This window comes from Macaca mulatta, chromosome 3 (assembly GCF_049350105.2).
Source record: "Macaca mulatta isolate MMU2019108-1 chromosome 3, T2T-MMU8v2.0, whole genome shotgun sequence".
NCBI lineage: Eukaryota > Metazoa > Chordata > Mammalia > Primates > Cercopithecidae > Macaca > Macaca mulatta.
Genome location: NC_133408.1, coordinates 25675699 through 25693752, shown reverse-complemented (window position 1 = coordinate 25693752; position 18054 = coordinate 25675699). Strand labels below are relative to the sequence as shown.

Sequence of the window (18054 nt, the reverse complement as noted above, 5' to 3'; positions counted from 1 at the left end):
CTACTGCACTCCAACCTGGGCAACAGGGTGAGACCCTGTTTCTAAACAAACAGACAGACTCAAACTCTAGTTAATGTAATTGAATTTCTTAGAATAGTACTATGGCAGACAAATCCTAAGGAAGTCCCAGTATCCAGACTTCCGATATTCAAGTTCTTATGTAACCTCCTTCCCTTCAGTGTTTGTGGAGCCTGCGATTGGCTTCTAACCAGTAGAAGACAGCAAAGTTAATAGTAGGTATATGATTCTGTGTATGTTATTATTTGATTACCTCACTAATTTATAGACAATTGCAATCCCCTTCTTACACCGAGACTCTCTTTCCCTGTTGACTTTGAGGAAGCAAAAGGGAATATTGGGAAGGAGATAAGGATAGCTGGCTTTTGGTGCCAGCTAACAATAAACTGCAGCCCTCAGTTTGACAGTCTACAAGGAACTAAATGCTGCCAATAACCACACAAGATTAGAAGCAGATCCTTTTCCAGACAGGCTTCAGATAAGACTCTCACGTTGGCCAACACTTTGGTTACAGACTTGTAATAGGAGCTCTTGATTTGGAAAATCCAGTGAAGTTCTACCCTAACTGCTGACCAACAGCACTTGTGTGTTAGTAAGCAGTTAAGTTTGTGGCATTACTGTTATGCAGCAAGAAATAATTAATTCAAGTAGCTAACATGCATGAAGTGCTGATACAGTGTTAGCTATTATTATTACATGTGGCAAGACAATAAGCTTTGAAATCACAAAAAATTGAGTGTAAATATAAACTGTCCATTACTACTGTTAAGTCTGTAAAGACACTTTCAGAGTTCAAATTCCTTCGTCTGAAAAATAGAGGCAATAATATCTACCCAGTACATTTGCTTTGAGGGATAATAATAATAAAATAAACTTGATAAAAATGATAACTAATATTTATTGAGTATATACCATGTAATTTTCCTATATTATCCTATTTAATTTAATATTACTATATTATCTTATGTGCCATAGACATTCACAAATAAGAAACTGTAGTACAGAAAAATTAAGGAGCTTCAATCAAGTGGCTATCGATAAATATAGTCAGGGTCGAAACGTTGGTAGTCTGACTTTAGAATCTGAACCATACAGTGATCCTCTGCCAGATAAAATAATTATTTCAACAGATGTAATTTTGATCGCTAATTATGCTGTATCCTTTATTTTAGGTTAAGTGATATAACAGAATGAAACAGACATTTAGATGTTAGGTGAGACAAAACTACCAAAAGGGAATGAGAAATAGCTGCCAGATAAGTAGCATTAAAATCAATTAGGTGTGATAGTCTGTAAGCCTAGAGCAATTTTAGTTAACATTTTATATGTTCATGGTAGAAAATCTTAGATGAGAACTGGACATTATGCAATTAACCGTTGCATACTAAAGGGGTCTTGTTGAGAGCAGATTTGCCCTTGTTGAGAGCAGATTTGGTAGAATGGTGTGGGTAAAAGTCTAATTGAAACTAGTTTAGACAAAGCCAATGAAGAGGATAACACAGATAACCCTTCAAATGAATTTGTATATAAAAGGTGCAGTCGTTGGAAGGGAAAAATAGTCATGAGAACAATATTTTTGTTTGATTTAAAATGGGAGAGATATAAACATGTTTACATAGTCAATTAGTCAGGGTTCTCTAGAGAAACAGAATCAATAGGGTACATACATAGACATATAAAACGGGATTTATTACGGGAATTGCCTGATGCAATTACGGAGGCTGAGAAGTCCCACAGTCTGCCGTCTCAAGCTGGAGAACCAGGAAAGCTGATGGTGTAATTGAGGCTGATTCTGAAGGCTTGAGAAGCAGAGGAGCCAACACTGTATCTCTCAGTGCCACGGCAAAAATTTGTGCTGTGGTTGAAGGTTATGTCCCCTCAAATAATCATGTTGAAACTTCATACCTAATGTAACAGCATTAAGAGAAGGGGTCTTCAGGAGATGGTTAGGCCATAGGGGCTCCACCCTTATGAATGAGATTAGCAATGCTGGAAAAGGCTGGAGGGAACTAGTTAGGACCATTTCTGCCCTTCTGCTCTCCTACCACGTGAGGATACAGCAAGAAGGCCTTCTGCAGACACCACATGCCAGGGCCTTGATCTTGGACATCCCAGACTCTAGAACTGTAAGGAATATATATTTGTCATTTTTTAAATAAATTATCCATTCTAAGGTATTTGGTTACAGCAGCAGAAACAGATGATGACAGGCCAATAATCAAGGGACCTGTTGATGCAATAAATATTGGAGTCTGAATGACTGAGAACCAGGAGCTCTGATACCCAAAGGCCGGAGAGGATGCATGTCCCATCTCTAGAGAGAGAGCAAATTTTCACTTTCTCCACCTTTTTGGTCTGTCTGGGCCCTGAATAGATTGGGTGATACCTGCCTACATTGGTGAGGGTGGTCTTCTTCTTCACTTAGTCTGCTGATTCAAATGTTAATCTCTTCTGAAAACATCCTCCTGGACACACCCAGAAATCATGTTTTATCAGCTATCTGGGTATCCTTCAACCCAGTCAGGTTGATCCATAAAAACTATCACATACATTAAATAAATAATCCAGTAGAGAGGAAATGTGGGCAAATTGCTATAGAGTATTGTCTTTTAATAGTTGAAAGTAGATGGGTTCTAATGTATGAGTGGAGAGCTGGCTTTGAGTAGAGAGAAACTTACAGTTCATGGACCATAACATGAAAAAGGGTCAGATTGTATAAGCAGACTATGCTAGGGGCATGGAAAGGCAGGTTGTAGCTTAGAAACTTCTGATGATTTGCAAGTCAAATTAGAAGCATGACTGAAGATGGAGAGAGGGAAGGAGAGATTATAAGAGAGAGTAGGGGGTATGAAATTATCATTTGGAGAGCAAATCGACTAAGTAATATGATTTCCAAGCAAGATTAAGGAGACACGTCAGATTATCAATCATGAATTCAAAGTGCCAAAAGTCAAGTACGTCGGTGTTTTTCCTCTAACTGTATACAGCTCTGCCGATGTGGTATGTATTAGGAGGGGGATTATATTTAATCTTGTTTGGGATTTTTCTAGGTAAGGACAATAAAAGGAAGTTGACACGAAGAAGTTGATAGTTTATATAATAATAATTGACCATAGAATTTAAGCTGGAGAAGTTATTGAATATATGACAAGGATGAAGGACTGTGAAAAGATGGTGACATCAGTGGAAGATAGGTCCAACAGATTGTTAAGAGTGTGAGCATTAGTAAGTAGAAGCTGGAAAAATGAGAAGTATTGATCTGTGAGAGGGCTGTACAAAACTGAAGTAATGGAGATGTTGCAATTATTGCAGATAGCATTTTCTTTTTAGGGTCATTCAAATGAAAGTTTGGGGTACTGTGGGAAAAATACTTACTAAAAGTATGCAGTTGCCTCACGTCCTAGGCCAGAGAGTTGCAAAGGCCATCTGTGTGGCTATTTATATTATGAAGAATTATGTCAATGTATTTTATGGAATGAGTAAGAGTGAGGCAAGAACTAAAACCCTCAGGAAATGAGGAAAGACATGGAGGTCCATAAGTGTCTGTTTTAACACTGAGTAATTGTGCGTGCATTAGAAAAATGGTTTCTTAAAGTGCAACTTTCAATGGCTGTTGCTAGAAATGCAAATTTCCAGGCAAATTTATTGTTAGAAATGCAAATTTGATAAACAATTCTGGTTAGGGCTCAGCAATCTCTCTTTTAACAAGTCTTCCAGATGATTGTGACATATTCTAAAATTGAAAACAACTGAATATAGTAATATAATGACATGAGATCTAAAACTGGGATAGAATATAATGGCATGAGATCTAAATGCCATTTAGATGGCATTAATATATAATAAATGGCATGAGATCTAAAACTGAACATTATAATATAATGGCATGAGACCTAAAACTGGGGATTTTAGGGACAATTAGGAAGAATGGTCTGGAAGCTACAAAGAAAAACAAGGTTGAATCCACCCTACTTTTGGGTCTGGTGAACAAAGAGGTGGGACATACCTTTATCATGTTTTGGTTATTAGCTTATGAACCACTGACTATATACTAGAAAATATGATAGAGTACATGGATAATCTAATTTAATCAAATAACTCTCTTTGGTAAGTACTATTGCAATCTCCATTTTACAAAGGAGAAAGCTGACATAAAATTATGTTAAATGACTTGCTCAAGCTCATATAGCTAATACATTTTTATTCCTCCTTACTTTTATATATTTTATAATCCAATCGAATATTTATTTCAGCAATCCTCCACCTCAGGTTGTAGTAACCCTCATATATTTTACTACCATTTCAGACCTACACTGACTGGTTTGTATGTTCCTCAGGAAGTCAGGTGGTCAATGTTAAAGCTGCCCTAATTCATCCTGTCTGATACTTCCAAAGACTCACTAGAATAGAATTGAAAGGGCTCTTCTAACTTGCCTGCTGTAACTTTTCTCACTTACATAAGGCTCAGAAAGTTACTACTTGACAGACAAAATGTCAGCAGCAGAGTTTTATGAAAATCTCTGACCCCCATTAAAATTATTTTTTATTATACACCCCAGTTCTTCAGTTGAAGGATATTTAGACTAGACACTCATGCTATGATTTATTTCTTCTTGCTCAGCCTTGCTGTTAATCAATGGCTAAAAATGTAATTTCCCAGAAATGTGCCACCCCCAAATTCCTTCCTACGCACAGGTGCCAGAGTCATCCATCCAAAATGTGCAACTGATCATGTTACTTCTCTGATTAAAAGTCCTTTAAAATCTCCTATTGCTTACAGCTGCGTGGCGTTTTTTCTTTTAGTTTTAACACAGAGGAAAGTGACAGAGTGCTACGTAATCTCTGAAAATAAGCTCTCTCTCTCTCTCTCTTTCTCTCTTCTTCCCTCTCCCTCTTTCTTTCCCTCTTTTCTCCCCCTTCCTTTCTTTCTTTCTCAGACCTCAGCCAGATTTCACTTTCCAGCCTCTCTTACAATTAGAGATGGCCAACTGACTGGATTTTAACCATGGAAAACCAAATGAATCAAGGGTGTCACTTCCAGCCCATGCTTGTTAGGGAAGCAGATATGTCATTTTACCCACTCTCTCTACTTTTGTTAGCTTGAAATGATCACCTAGATGACCCTGGAAACAGTGTTGAAGGCTGTAGTTCTTGAGTGACTCAGCGGAGTAGAGCACTTCCCCCCACCCCCGACTCCTGCAGGCACTAATCAGAAACACCATTTTTGATATTTATGTGAATGAAAAATAAATGTATTATTTGAACACATGGATATTTCCATGTTTACATTTTATAGTCACTTGTGCTACTTTAACTTACATTGTGCCCTAATTTATGACTCTATGATGTTCTATGAACATTACACAATTTTTATTCAAATTACCTGTTTATACATCTGTTTCAACCATAAGACTGTGAGATCTTGATTAAAGGGATGACGTCTAGATTTGTCTGAAAGTATCCACTGACCAATACAGCATAATTGTGGCACAATATCTAGGGTTGAACTACATACTAACATGTTTTGCCTGCTTGTATCAAATGGATCAGTGAAAACAATCAGACTGCACAGTTTAAAAATGTTTTGACTTGTGAAATGGAAATTACTTATACATCTATGAAGAAAATAACATCTACAAATTCGTGTAAAGCTTTTGAAAATATTACTGGAATATAACTGCCTATTGGGGAAGCACCATTGCTTTAAAAGCTATTGGAAATTATGTTTTATTTTGTTGTCTTAAAGAAGGCTTAGGATGATACGGAAGGTTATACTTATATTTTTAAGATGCAATTATGTTATCCACTTCTCTTGGTTTCTTTTGGTGGTTAACAGTATATCTACGGAGATGAATTAACCGACGTAGCAATTAGTGTACTGTGAGATGTCATTTGCTAAATGGGCGAGCAATCACATGGACAAACATTTTACACTGAAATAATGATTTACTTACAGAAATCAATAGCTATGTCTTTTTTGATTCTAAGTGGTTTATGGAACATAACCTCAACAAATTGTAGAAATATCACCACAGTGCATTGTGCCTTTCTTTAATAAAAGCAATACACAGCTGGTGAAACTAAGGTTTTGTTGAATGATATTTATATAGAAAATTTAAGTATAATAAATTTGAGAATTACTAACATGAAATAGAAATGAATCTTTTTATAATTTGTTGATATGATTTTTATTAATTTGACATTATCAAAAATCATAACAGTAGTAACTATCTTTCATTTAACAGATTAAGTGAGATATTTATTGCTATTTAATAGAATCTAGGAACCAGAGACCAGGTACTTTGATTTCCATCATAGTGACCCCAATACTAGTAGTTTTCAGTGTATATAACACTGCTGGTACGGAATGGCTTGCACATGTATGCAATTTTTCTAGTTGTCACAAGACTGCAGAATACGCTGGGCGCGGTGGCTCCAGCCTGTAATCCCAGCACTTTGGGAGGCCGAGGCGGGCAGATCACGAGGTCAGGAGATCGAGACCATCCTGGCTAACACGGTGAAACCCCGCCTCTACTAAAAAAATACAAAAAACTAGCCGGGCGAGGTGGCGGGCCCCTGTCGTCTCAGTTACTTGGGAGGCTGAGGCAGGAGAATGGCGTGAACCCAGGAGGCGGAGCTTGCAGTGAGCCGAGATCACGCCACTGCACTCCAGCCTGGGCGACAGAGCGAGGCTCCGTCTCAAAAAAAAAAAAAAAAAGATTGCAGAATACCTCTGTCCCTTATTGTGCCAGGGATAGGAAAGATAGAAGGCTGCCAGACAGGCATCTTCAAATGGTGACTGGACATTCAGATAAATGAAATACATGTTTATCATTATCTGTCTTAGAATATATTTAAAACAAATATCAACTTAAACTATTTTTTGAAGTTTCAAGTTATAAAGAGTTTTCCTCAAATTAGAATTTACTTTAAACCAAGGGATGACTCAAAATTTTGTCAAGAATGTTTTATCCTGGAAACTCGTATCCTAAACAGCAATATGGTTCTCTTGGTATTGGAGCCACCTTTCTTATATAATTTCTTCTTTATATTATGATTATAGCATTATTTTGATTTTTCAAATGTGTGTTTAGATAAGTTTCATATATAATTTTAATTTAGAATAGTAGAGGTAACATGATTAATATTTAAATAAGAGTTTCCCATATATGTGGTAAAATCTATACACTGAAAATACTATATAATGATGTGGTACTAAACATCTCTTTCCAACTCCATCTTTGGTGACATCCCATCATAACTTGAAATTGGATATGGTGGGTGTATTTACACTATGGGATTTACAGTTGTACAAATCATTGCTCAACCTATCCCATCTTTGAGTAATCACCAGCACACCACTTTCAGAAACATAGTCCTGTCCATTACAGATAACCAGTATCTATAAACCCTGCATATTGTGCTAGTCATTAACTAGCAGTAAATAAAGTTACCTGTAAGTTAAAATAGGTAATGACTATAATATACAAATGTTCTTATTATTAACTCTACAAAACTCATTTCTTTTTTTTTTCCCCCATATAGATAGTATATAGAAGTCCAAAGGTTTCACTTACTTATTAGGTGTATTTTGCCACAAATATTTCCAGGAATCATTAAGACACAACATTGCATAATATTAACCTTCAATAGAAGAATTACAGATCTTTTCCACCCATATGCTATTGCAAGCAAATGATGATGATATGCATTTTGAAATCATCAAGCTAAAATGATCCTGACCATGTCGTACAGTTTATAATTTCAGATATCTAGGTAATCAATCTTTCATGTGCTAGACTAGATCCACATTTGTTATGAGAAAAAATAAAAGGCTTGCTCTGTCTGAAGGCACGTCTTCATGCAAACCCATATAGCTTTGGGGTTAGCGCTCCTTGGACTCAATTCTGAGTGAGATGACTCCCATCATTCACACATTATGGTCTCACTCAACAGCTAATAGTACTTTAACTCCAGATTATCATTAGAGAATACTATTAAAAACTGTCTTCTATCTAGCTTCTTAAAAGCATTAATAAAAATGTAGACATGGTGTTAACAGATAAGTTTTTCAAGTAGTATACCCTTTTATCTAAAGATAACTGTATTTTTTTTCACACCAAAAAACAGTTTCCTAAAATAATATGATCCAAAACAGTATTACAGTTGATATGGTTTGGCTCTGTCCCCACCCAAGTCTCATGTTGAATTGTTGCTTCCATAATCCTCATGCGTAGGGCGAGGGACCCGGTAGGGGGTAATGGAGTCATGGGGCAGGTATTTCCCATGCTGTTCTTGAAATACTGAGTAAGTCTCACTAGAGCTGATGGTTTTGTAAATGGGAATTTCCCTGCCTACACTTTCTTGCCTGCTGCCATGCAAGACATGTCTTTGCTCCTCATTCACCTTCCACCGTGGTTGTGAGGCCTTCCCAGACATGTGGAATTGTGAGTCAATTAAACCTCTTTCCTTTATAGATTACCCAGTCTTAGATATCTCTTTATTAGCAGTGTGAGCACAGACTAATAAAATAGTAAATTTTTATGTCATGAAAAATCATATTAAAAATAATGTAAAATGTATTCCTGATTTGGACACCAACAGTTTTTATGACATTATTCAATATACTCCTCATTGTAAACATATCATATGTACTGTGGTAATATTATTTGAGATCTTTGCAATAGGTTTATTACTTGCTTTCCTTAAAGTATCTGCACTCCTGTCTTTTCACTGACTATAAAATGTTTGTTTCCATTTCTCTTTGGCTTTTAGAAAGCTAAGATTCAAACTGAAGGTTAACTGAAACAATTATGTAATCTTTATTCTCATAATTATGTCTTTCCCTAATCCTTAACTTCATTTACGTACATATATATATTTATTTGCACTGATGTTTTATTGCTATTCATAATCCTTTTTCCTCCTTTTTTTTCAGTTACTGCTCTTGATTTTAGTGTACTAAAAATCATGTGCAGCATGACAGGCTACAAATAGGTAAAGTATAGATACAATTATATAAAGCTTTATTTTCATATTCCTACATTTTACACCAAAATGAAGTAAAACAAAACAAAGAAAATTAAGGAAAAGAAAAATTCAATGACCATTTTAGTACTTATTTTATTTCACCATTGTTAGATCTCACTATATCTTGCTGGTTCAGAATATCATAGAGATTGATAAAAAGTGGTTGCATAATTAACAATAGCCTTTATTTTTACCTTGCCAAATGGCTTTGAAAGAAAAAAATAAATAGATGTACACAAAATAACCACTAACATATGTATACATACATATACATATATACACATATATACATATATACACACATATATGTACATATATATATGACTTCATGATTAGAAATAGGGCTCTCTGAAGTACATTTCATAGGTTAAAAAAGCATGTAAAAATGCTTTTCATTCTCGACTTGCAATATCTAAACAATAAACTTACATGGGGAAAATGTATTGCCGTTGACAATTACGCAGGCATATTCTGAATTCATTCTAAAAACTTCAAGAAGTGGCTGGTCTTTTCCATTTTTTTTTCCATCATCTAAGATATCCTTTGAGAATATTCACTTAGGTGTTTTCCAGCCAGACAGTTAATGTCATTGCTGTTATTCCTTTGTTTAGCAGAAGCAAGACTTTATTTATGGCCCTAACTATTGCTACTCTAGAGTAGAGTAGTTGTACTGTGATATATTAGGGCAGTTTGTCATTTCTATATAAAAATATTCCCTTTATATGATAACACTTCCATCAAAATACTGGGCTTCAGCCACAGTAGGAAAATGAGAGGCAGTAATTAAAGTTGCTCAGGTGAAGAAAGAATCAGTGTATGCTGTATTAATAGAGCATCAGTGTATCACAAAGTAGTGTAACAAATGCATCTGATAGTGTAATTTCTTTTCAAAAGACAGTTTTAAAAGATTGATTCACCAACATTCATCTTACAGTCAAGACTGAAGAATTTGATTTGTTGTTGCCAATTCTCTTTATTATGATAGTTTGTTGTATCTCTCTTTATAAAAATGTCACATTAATACTATTTCTACCTTAGATAGCTCATCATCTCAATTCTATTATTTTCATATGACTAGGGTTACAGCACAGCTGCTACTTGGATGAGTGTTGTCAGGCTCAGAAAGTGATATTTTCTTCTGGAGGAACATGATTTGTAAATCCACTCGACGCTCCCGAAAATCTTTATTTGGTGTTAGTAGATTGTTGCCCTGATGGTGCCATGTTTACAAAGGAAGTTTCTAGTTTATGTCACATTTCCTTCAACAAAGGTTTAATAACTTTTGCTGTATTGGTAAATTACTTGATTTATTTTACCACTTACATAGTAAAAGCTTTGATTTAGAAAACACCTATGTGTTATATTGTGGTACAGAGGATAGGGAACTTATTGAGAGGCTCTCTAGATCTATAAAATACACAATGTTTAATTTTAAACAAGCTTCCATTATTTTCTTGTAACCACAATTACACTTTGGCAGTTTGATGAGGCCATTGGAAGTTATAAATTATTTATTTCAAAGAATAAGAACTGCTTTAGCCAGAGAATACATTTTTTTCAGTAGCAGCTTTAAAATATATTCATTAAATTAACTAATATTAAATTGCGTTGGCATATCATCCTGAACAAGGACAAAATAATTAAATATTAGAAATATTGCTGAAAAATAAAATGCTATTAATTTCATTCAATCATTACACATATATTAACCAACCTTCTACAAGTCAGATACTATTCTGAACATTGAGAAAACACACGATATTCAAAATAATATTGGTGTTTTTATAGCTAGCTTATATTTTGTTGTGTGAGACAAATTAAAAAAGGAAATTGCATGTAATGTGTCAGGTGGTGAAAAGTGTTCCAAATTAAAATAAATGAGATAAGGACCTAAAGAGTGACAATTTTGATGGGTCAGAATGAAGAAGTTCTAGTTTAAACAATGTAGTAAGAGAGGATCCCTCTGAAAGTGAAATTTAAGCAGAAAATTGAAGAAGGTTGAGAAATAAAGCACAAATACCAGACAGCAAAATCTTTCTTGTAAAGAGAATAGTAAGTGCAAAAGCAAAGCAGGAGTGAACTTAGAGGGGCATCGAGATGGTTGAAGCATAGTGGGAAAGTGAGGAAGCTACAGGACACAGGTTCAAGTCCAAGTGAGATGTGAAGTTGTGGAGGGTACAGTTCTAATTTTTTCTTAAAAAATGGCACTAATGTGTAAACTATTTCAGATGAAATATATTTCAGGATGTAAGCTATATGTCTCAGCTTATTAAATTGTTAATATGACATTTAAAAAGTCATCAAAACACATCAAATCGCCTTGACAAGTGATACTTAGAAGCTTTTTTAATGTGGCATCTGAGTTGAGCATAAAAGTCACATCTAAATGTGACTTTTTAGTCACACTAAAATGCATAAAAACAATAGGCAGCATTTTTAAAACATCATATGTTCTCATTCATATGTGAGAGCTAAGCTATGAGGATGTAAAGGCGTAGGAATGATACATTGGAATTTGGAGACTCAGGGAAAAGGGTGTGGGGTGGTGAAGAATCAAAGGTTACACATTGGGTACAATATATGCTGCTTGGGTGTTGGTTAAACCAAAATTTCCAAAATCACCGCTAAAGACCTTATTCATGTAACCAAACACCACCTGTTCCCCAAAATCCTATTGGAATGAAAAATAAATAAATTAATTAATTAAAATGTCAGCTTCTATTTTAGATACGTGGAGTACATGTTTGTTACCCCCACTTCTTAATCGATATATCATAGTTTACATATTTATGGGGTGCACGTGATATTTTCATACATGTATAGAATGTTTAATGATCAAATTAGGGCACATGGGATATCTATCACCTTAAAAATGTATCTTTTCTTTATTTTGGGACCATTGCAATTCTTGTCTTCTAGCTTTCTGGAAATACTCTATATATCACTATTAAATATAATTTTCTAACTGTACTATCAATATTAGAACTTATTGCTTGTATTTAACTGTATTTTTGTACCCATTAACCGACTTCTCTTAATTTCACCCTGTCCTCTTCCCTTTCAAGATTCTGGTGAACACTATTCTACTCTCTGCTTCCGTGAGGTCCATTTTATTAGTTCCCAGATAGGAGTGAGGACATGCAATATTTGTTGTCTGTGCTTATTTAACCTAACATAATGACCTTCAGTTTTATCCACGCTGCTGCAATTGACAGGATTTTATTCTTTTTACACCTGAATAGTATTCTATTTTGTATATATACCACATTTTCTTTACACATTTATTTGCTATTGGACACCTCCATTGATAACAAACCTTGGCTATTGTGAATAGAGCTGCATATATCTTTTCCAAACGCTATTTTCCTTTATTTTGGATACATACCCCTAAGTGAGATTGTTTAATCATTGGTAGTTCTATTTTTAGTATTTTTGGGATCCTCCATACCTCTTTCCAATGTGGCTATGCCAATTCACATTCCCACCAACACAGTACAAGCGTACCTCATTCTTCACATACATCCTTTCTAGCATTTTTTTTTTTTTTTTGGTCTTTTTGGTAATAGTTAACCTAACTTGATGAGATAATATCTCATTGTGGATTGGATTTCCATTTCCCTGATGATTAGTGATGTTGATAATTTTTCTTTCATATGATGTTGGTTATTTCCATGTTTTCTTTTAAGAAGAGTCTTTTCAGATCCTTTACTCATTTTAAAAATTTGTTTATTTGGGTTTATTCTTTTTAGGCTATTGAATTGTTTGAGTTTCTTGAACATTCTGGTTATTAATCCCCTGTCAGATGCATAGTATACAAATATTTTCTATTATTCTGTAAATTATCTCTGCACTGTGTTGTTTCCTTTGCTGTGTAGAAGCTTTTTAGCGTGATGTAATACCATGTGTCTATTTTTGCTTTTGTTGCCTTTACTTTGGAGTTCTTGCCCAAGCATCTTTGCTCAGATTGATGTCTTGCAGCATTTCTCCAGTGTTTTCTTCTATTATTTTCATAGTTTTGGGTCTTACATTTAAGTCTTCAGTCCATTTTGAGGTGATTTTTGCATATGGTGATAGATGGGGATCTAGTTTCTTTCTTCTGTATATAAGTAACCAGTTTTCCCAGGATCATTATTTTTATTGTGAATAATGCTGCAATGAATAGTACATGCATGTGTCTTTGTGGTAGGACAACTTATATTCCTTTGATTGTTGGGTCAATAGTAATTCTGTTTTAAGTTATTTGAGGAATTGCCACACTGCTTTACACAATAGCTGAACTAATTTACATTCCCTCCAGCAGTATGTAAGCATTCTCTTTTCTCCATGATCTCACCAGCATCTGTTCTTTTTTTTTTTTTTTTTTTTTTTGGCTTTTTAGTAATACCCATTCTGATTGGTGTGAGATGGCATCTCACTGTGGTTTTAATTTGCATTTCTCTAATGATTAGTGATGTTGACTCTTTTTTTCATATGACAGTTGGCCACGTGTATGTCCTCTTTTGAAAAGTGTCTGGTCATGTCCTTTGCCCACTTTTTTAATGGCATTGTTTTTCACTTGTAAATTTGCTTAAGTTCCTTATAAATTCTGGATATTAGACATTTGTCATATGCATAATTTGAAAATGTTTTCTCCTGTTTTATAAGTTACCTGTTTACTGCATTGATAGTTTCTTTTGCTGTGCAAAAGCTGTTTAGCTTAATTAGGTCCCATTTGTAAATTTTTGTTTTGGTTGCCATTGCTTTTTGTGTCTTTTTGGTTGCCTGTGCCTATATCCTGAATGGTATTGCCTCAGTTGTCTTCCAGGATTTTTATAGTTTGGGGTTTCACATTTAAGACTTCAATCTATCTTGGGTTAATTTTTCGATATGGTGCAAGGAAGGAGTCCAGTTTCAATCTTCTGCATATGACTAGTCAGTTATCCCAGCAACATTTACTGAACAGAAAGTTCTTTCCCCATTGCTTATTTTTGTCGATGTTGTCTAAGATCAGATAGTTGTAGGTGTCTGCCATTATTTCTGGGTTCTCTATTTTGTTTCATTTGTCTTGCGTCAGTTTTTATACCAGTTCTATTCTGTGCCGTTTTGGTTACTGTAGCCCCGTAGTACAGTCTGAAGTTGGTTAACGTGATTTCTCCAACTTTGTTCTTTTGCTTAGGATTGCCTTGGATATTTGGGCTGCTTTTTGGTTTCATATAAATTTTATAATTTTTTTTCTAATTCTATGAAGAATGTCAGTGGTAGTTTGGTAGGAATAGCATTGAATTTGTAAACTGCTTTGGGCAGTATGTCTATTTTAACTATACTGAGTCTTCTTATCCATGAACATGGAATGTTTTTCCATTTGTTTGGGTCATCTCTGATTTCTTTTAGCAGTGTTTTGTAATTCACACCTTTGGCTAACCAGGGTGAAGAGCTTTGAACAGGATTAAAGCATGCAGACTGCACTTTAGTTAACACTATTTTTCTCTCAGAGTCATGCTAAACTTTCCATTTTGGGGAAGTATAAATGCTATTAGTCATCTTCATTTTTGGGGATCAACAAGGAGTTCCTCTTTCTACATCTTGTTCCGAAAGATGAACAAAAGCTTGAGGCATATGTATCAGTACATAAACCACAGCATGAAAACCCCCAATATACACCCAGTCTGTATTTGTCTTTTGCTGTACATATCACATTCCAGATAATACCTTGGTAAAGTATTTCATATCCTGAGTAAGTAGTACAGCTCAGCCTGTTGTAGTCATATAGACACAGATTATCTTCCATAGGCAAGATAGATAAAGGTTCTGGTTTCTCTTCTTGGATCCCATCCTTTTTTCCAAACGGCAAATCCATTACAATAATTTCCACAGAGCCAGTTCTCAATGGCATACTTCAGATATCCCATTGACCAGCCTCTATGGGCAAACCCCAGGATGGTTTGCCTTCTTTAATTTGTCTTCTCTTGGTCAATAAAGATTCTATGTTATTTGCTGCTTTATTCACAGCCAGTGGATTACTATCACCAGCAATATGGTAGTAGTCAGATTACTCCGTAGCTCCCTGCATTGGTATTGCTCCTCTTCCACAAATTGAATTGACTATTATATCATAAGACAGAGGATCACAGATCCAGAGCCTATTACAAGCAAGAGTTGATCTAAGAGTAATAGGTCCAAAATGTATGATATTACTTCAGTGGAGACTCTCTTCAGTAAATGCAATGTCCACAATAATTTCATTATCATGGATGTTAAAAAAAACTTTCATGTCAAAGTTGGTCGTATCAGCCTTCCACTTAAAATAATCTTGAACAGCACCCTCAAAATGTTCTGTGGCCTCATTTGAGGTAAAGTAATATTTTCTCCTGCCCTGTTGCATGTGACTCTAAACTGTAGCTCTTGAGGCTCAGGTTCATATTTTGAGCTTTAGTTAGTGTCATCTTTGCAAGATGCCAAACAATCACCTACTAATATTGATACCTCCTCTATTGGTAGCTGGAGTTTCATAGTAATTGAAGATATGTGAATCTAAAGCATTGTTAGTGAATCTTTTTTAACATCTCTCTCATCTATTTTGACTTCTCGCCCATTTCAATCTTACTTCACTTAAATTCTAATTTGTCTTTTTTGTCGTATTTTTTTCCTTAGGACTGGTATTAATTTTTCATACTTTTAAAGGGTTTGACCATATGAGTTTTCTGGCCAAGTCTTCAAAAAAAATCCTTTAGAACTTCATCTACTGTTTATTTGAACTGGTAATCTTGAAACTCCTGAACAACCACAAATAAGATATCAATTGACCTCAGACAATAAATTTCTGAGGTCACTTTCTGTCACTTCTACAGACTTCTGGCTCTCATGAAAGTTTACATCTAGGAATTGGTTAGGGGTTTCTTCAATATAAGACATGTTGGCAGTGCTTCCAAGATCCCTAACACTGTCCCAGACTCGGATGCATGGATAGACATGATGAGAGATGTGGGAAATGTTGGTTACCAGTGCAGACCCTTTCAACTCCTGGGATTGCTTTATTAATACTTTTCAGACTGATTTGTTAGCACATATATATGCTACCAATTTTTGTATGTTGATTTTGTACCCTGCAACTCTACTGATTCATCTATTATTTGTAATATTTTGGTGGAGTTTTTGGGTTTTTCTAAATACAAGATAATGTCATTTGTAAGTGAAGAAAATTTGATTTCTTCCTTTCTAATATTGATGTCATGATTTTTTTTTCCTCTTGCCTAATTGCTCTGGCTAGAACTTCCTGGACTATATTGAATAAAAGTGGTGAAAGTGGGGATTCTTTTTCTTGTTCCAAATCTTAGAAGAAAGGTTTTCATTTTTCTCATTACCTGTTCTTCCATTCTCATTTTTTATTTCTCAATAGTATGATATTCATTGTGGGTTTGCCCTACATAGCTTTTATCATGTTAAGTCAATTTTTGAAAGATTTTATAATATGGGAATGTTGAATTTCATTGAATGCTTTTTCAGCATCTATTGAAATAATCATATTTTTTTTTATCTTTGATTCTGGTGATGTGATGTGTCATTTTTATTGACTTGCATATGTTAAACTATTCTTGTCTCCTCGAGATCAATTCTACTTAATCATGATGAATGAACTTTTTAATGTGTTGTTGAATTCTGTTTGTTAGTATTTTGTTACTAATTTTTGCATCTAGGTTCATCACAGATACTGGCCTATCATTTTCTTTTTTTTGTTGTGTTTTGATATTAGGATGATTCTTGCCTTTTAGAATGAGATTGGAAATACTATCTTCTCATTTTTTTCCAAATAGTTTGAATGACATAAGGGTTTTTTTAATAGAATTTAGCAGTGAATTCATCAGGTCTTCTATTTTCTTTGATGGAAAATTATTTTATTGCTGCTTCAATCTCATTGTGTATTTTAGATCTGTTCAGATTTCTTATTTCTTCATGGTTCAATCATTATATGTTGTGTGTGTCCAGGAGTTTATCCCATTTTTTCCAGGTTTTTTAATTTGTTGATATAAGTTGTTCCTAACAGTCTCTAATGATCTTTTGAATTTCTATGGTATGAGTTGTAATGTTTCCTTTCTTGGCTCTGATTTGATTTATTTTGATTTTCTCTCCTTTTTTACTTAATTAGCCTAGCTAATCATTTGTTGATTTTGTTTTTCTTTTCAGAAAAGCAACTTTTTCATTTGTTGACCTTTTGTGTTTTTATTAGTCTCAGTTTCCTACATTTCTGCTCTGATCTTCATTATTTATTTTCTTGTACTACTTTTAGCTTTGGTTTTTTCTTGTTTTTGTAGTTCCCTTAGTTCCCTCAGGTGCAATGTTACATTGTTTACTTGGGGTCTATTTTGTGAGATATGTACTTATTGCTATAAGCATTTTTCTTAGTACTGCTTTTGCTATATCTCATAGATTTTTGTATGTTGTGTTTCCATTTTCATTTTTCTTAAAAAGTATTTTAATTTTCTTCTTAATTTATTTATTGATCCATTGGTTATTCAGGAGCATTTTGTTTAATTTTCAGGTAGTTACATAGTTTTCAAAGTTTCTTTTTTTTTTTTTTAATTTCTAATTTTATATCACTGTGATTAGAACAGATTCTTGATATGATTTCACCTTTTACTCAAAGTTGTTGTGACTTCTTTTATGGCCTAAAGTATGGTTTATCCTGAAGAATGTTCCATGTGCTAATGAGAAGAATGTATATTCTACAACAGTTGGATACAATATTTTGTAAATGTCTTTTAGGTTCATTTGGTTTAGAGTATAGTTTAACTCTGATGTTTTTATGTTGATTTTATGCCTGGATGACCTGTTTATTGCTAAAACTAGGGTGTTGATGTCCACTACTATTATTGGATAGCAGTCTATTTCTCCCTTTAGATGTATTAATATTAGCTTTATATACTCGGGTGCTTCAGTGTTGGGTGCATATATATTTACTATTGTTATATCGTCATGCTGAATTGACCTCCTTTTTTTTTTTTTACAGTTTTTGACTTAAAGTCCATTTAG

The 18054-nt window shown here is 34.4% G+C and overlaps 1 pseudogene; it reads right to left on the bottom strand.

The window, feature by feature from the left end:
• Positions 1–14583: 14583 nt before the first annotated feature.
• Positions 14584–15939, bottom strand: LOC100430778 (tRNA (guanine(6)-N(2))-methyltransferase THUMP3 pseudogene; annotated as a pseudogene).
• Positions 15940–18054: the final 2115 nt, after the last annotated feature.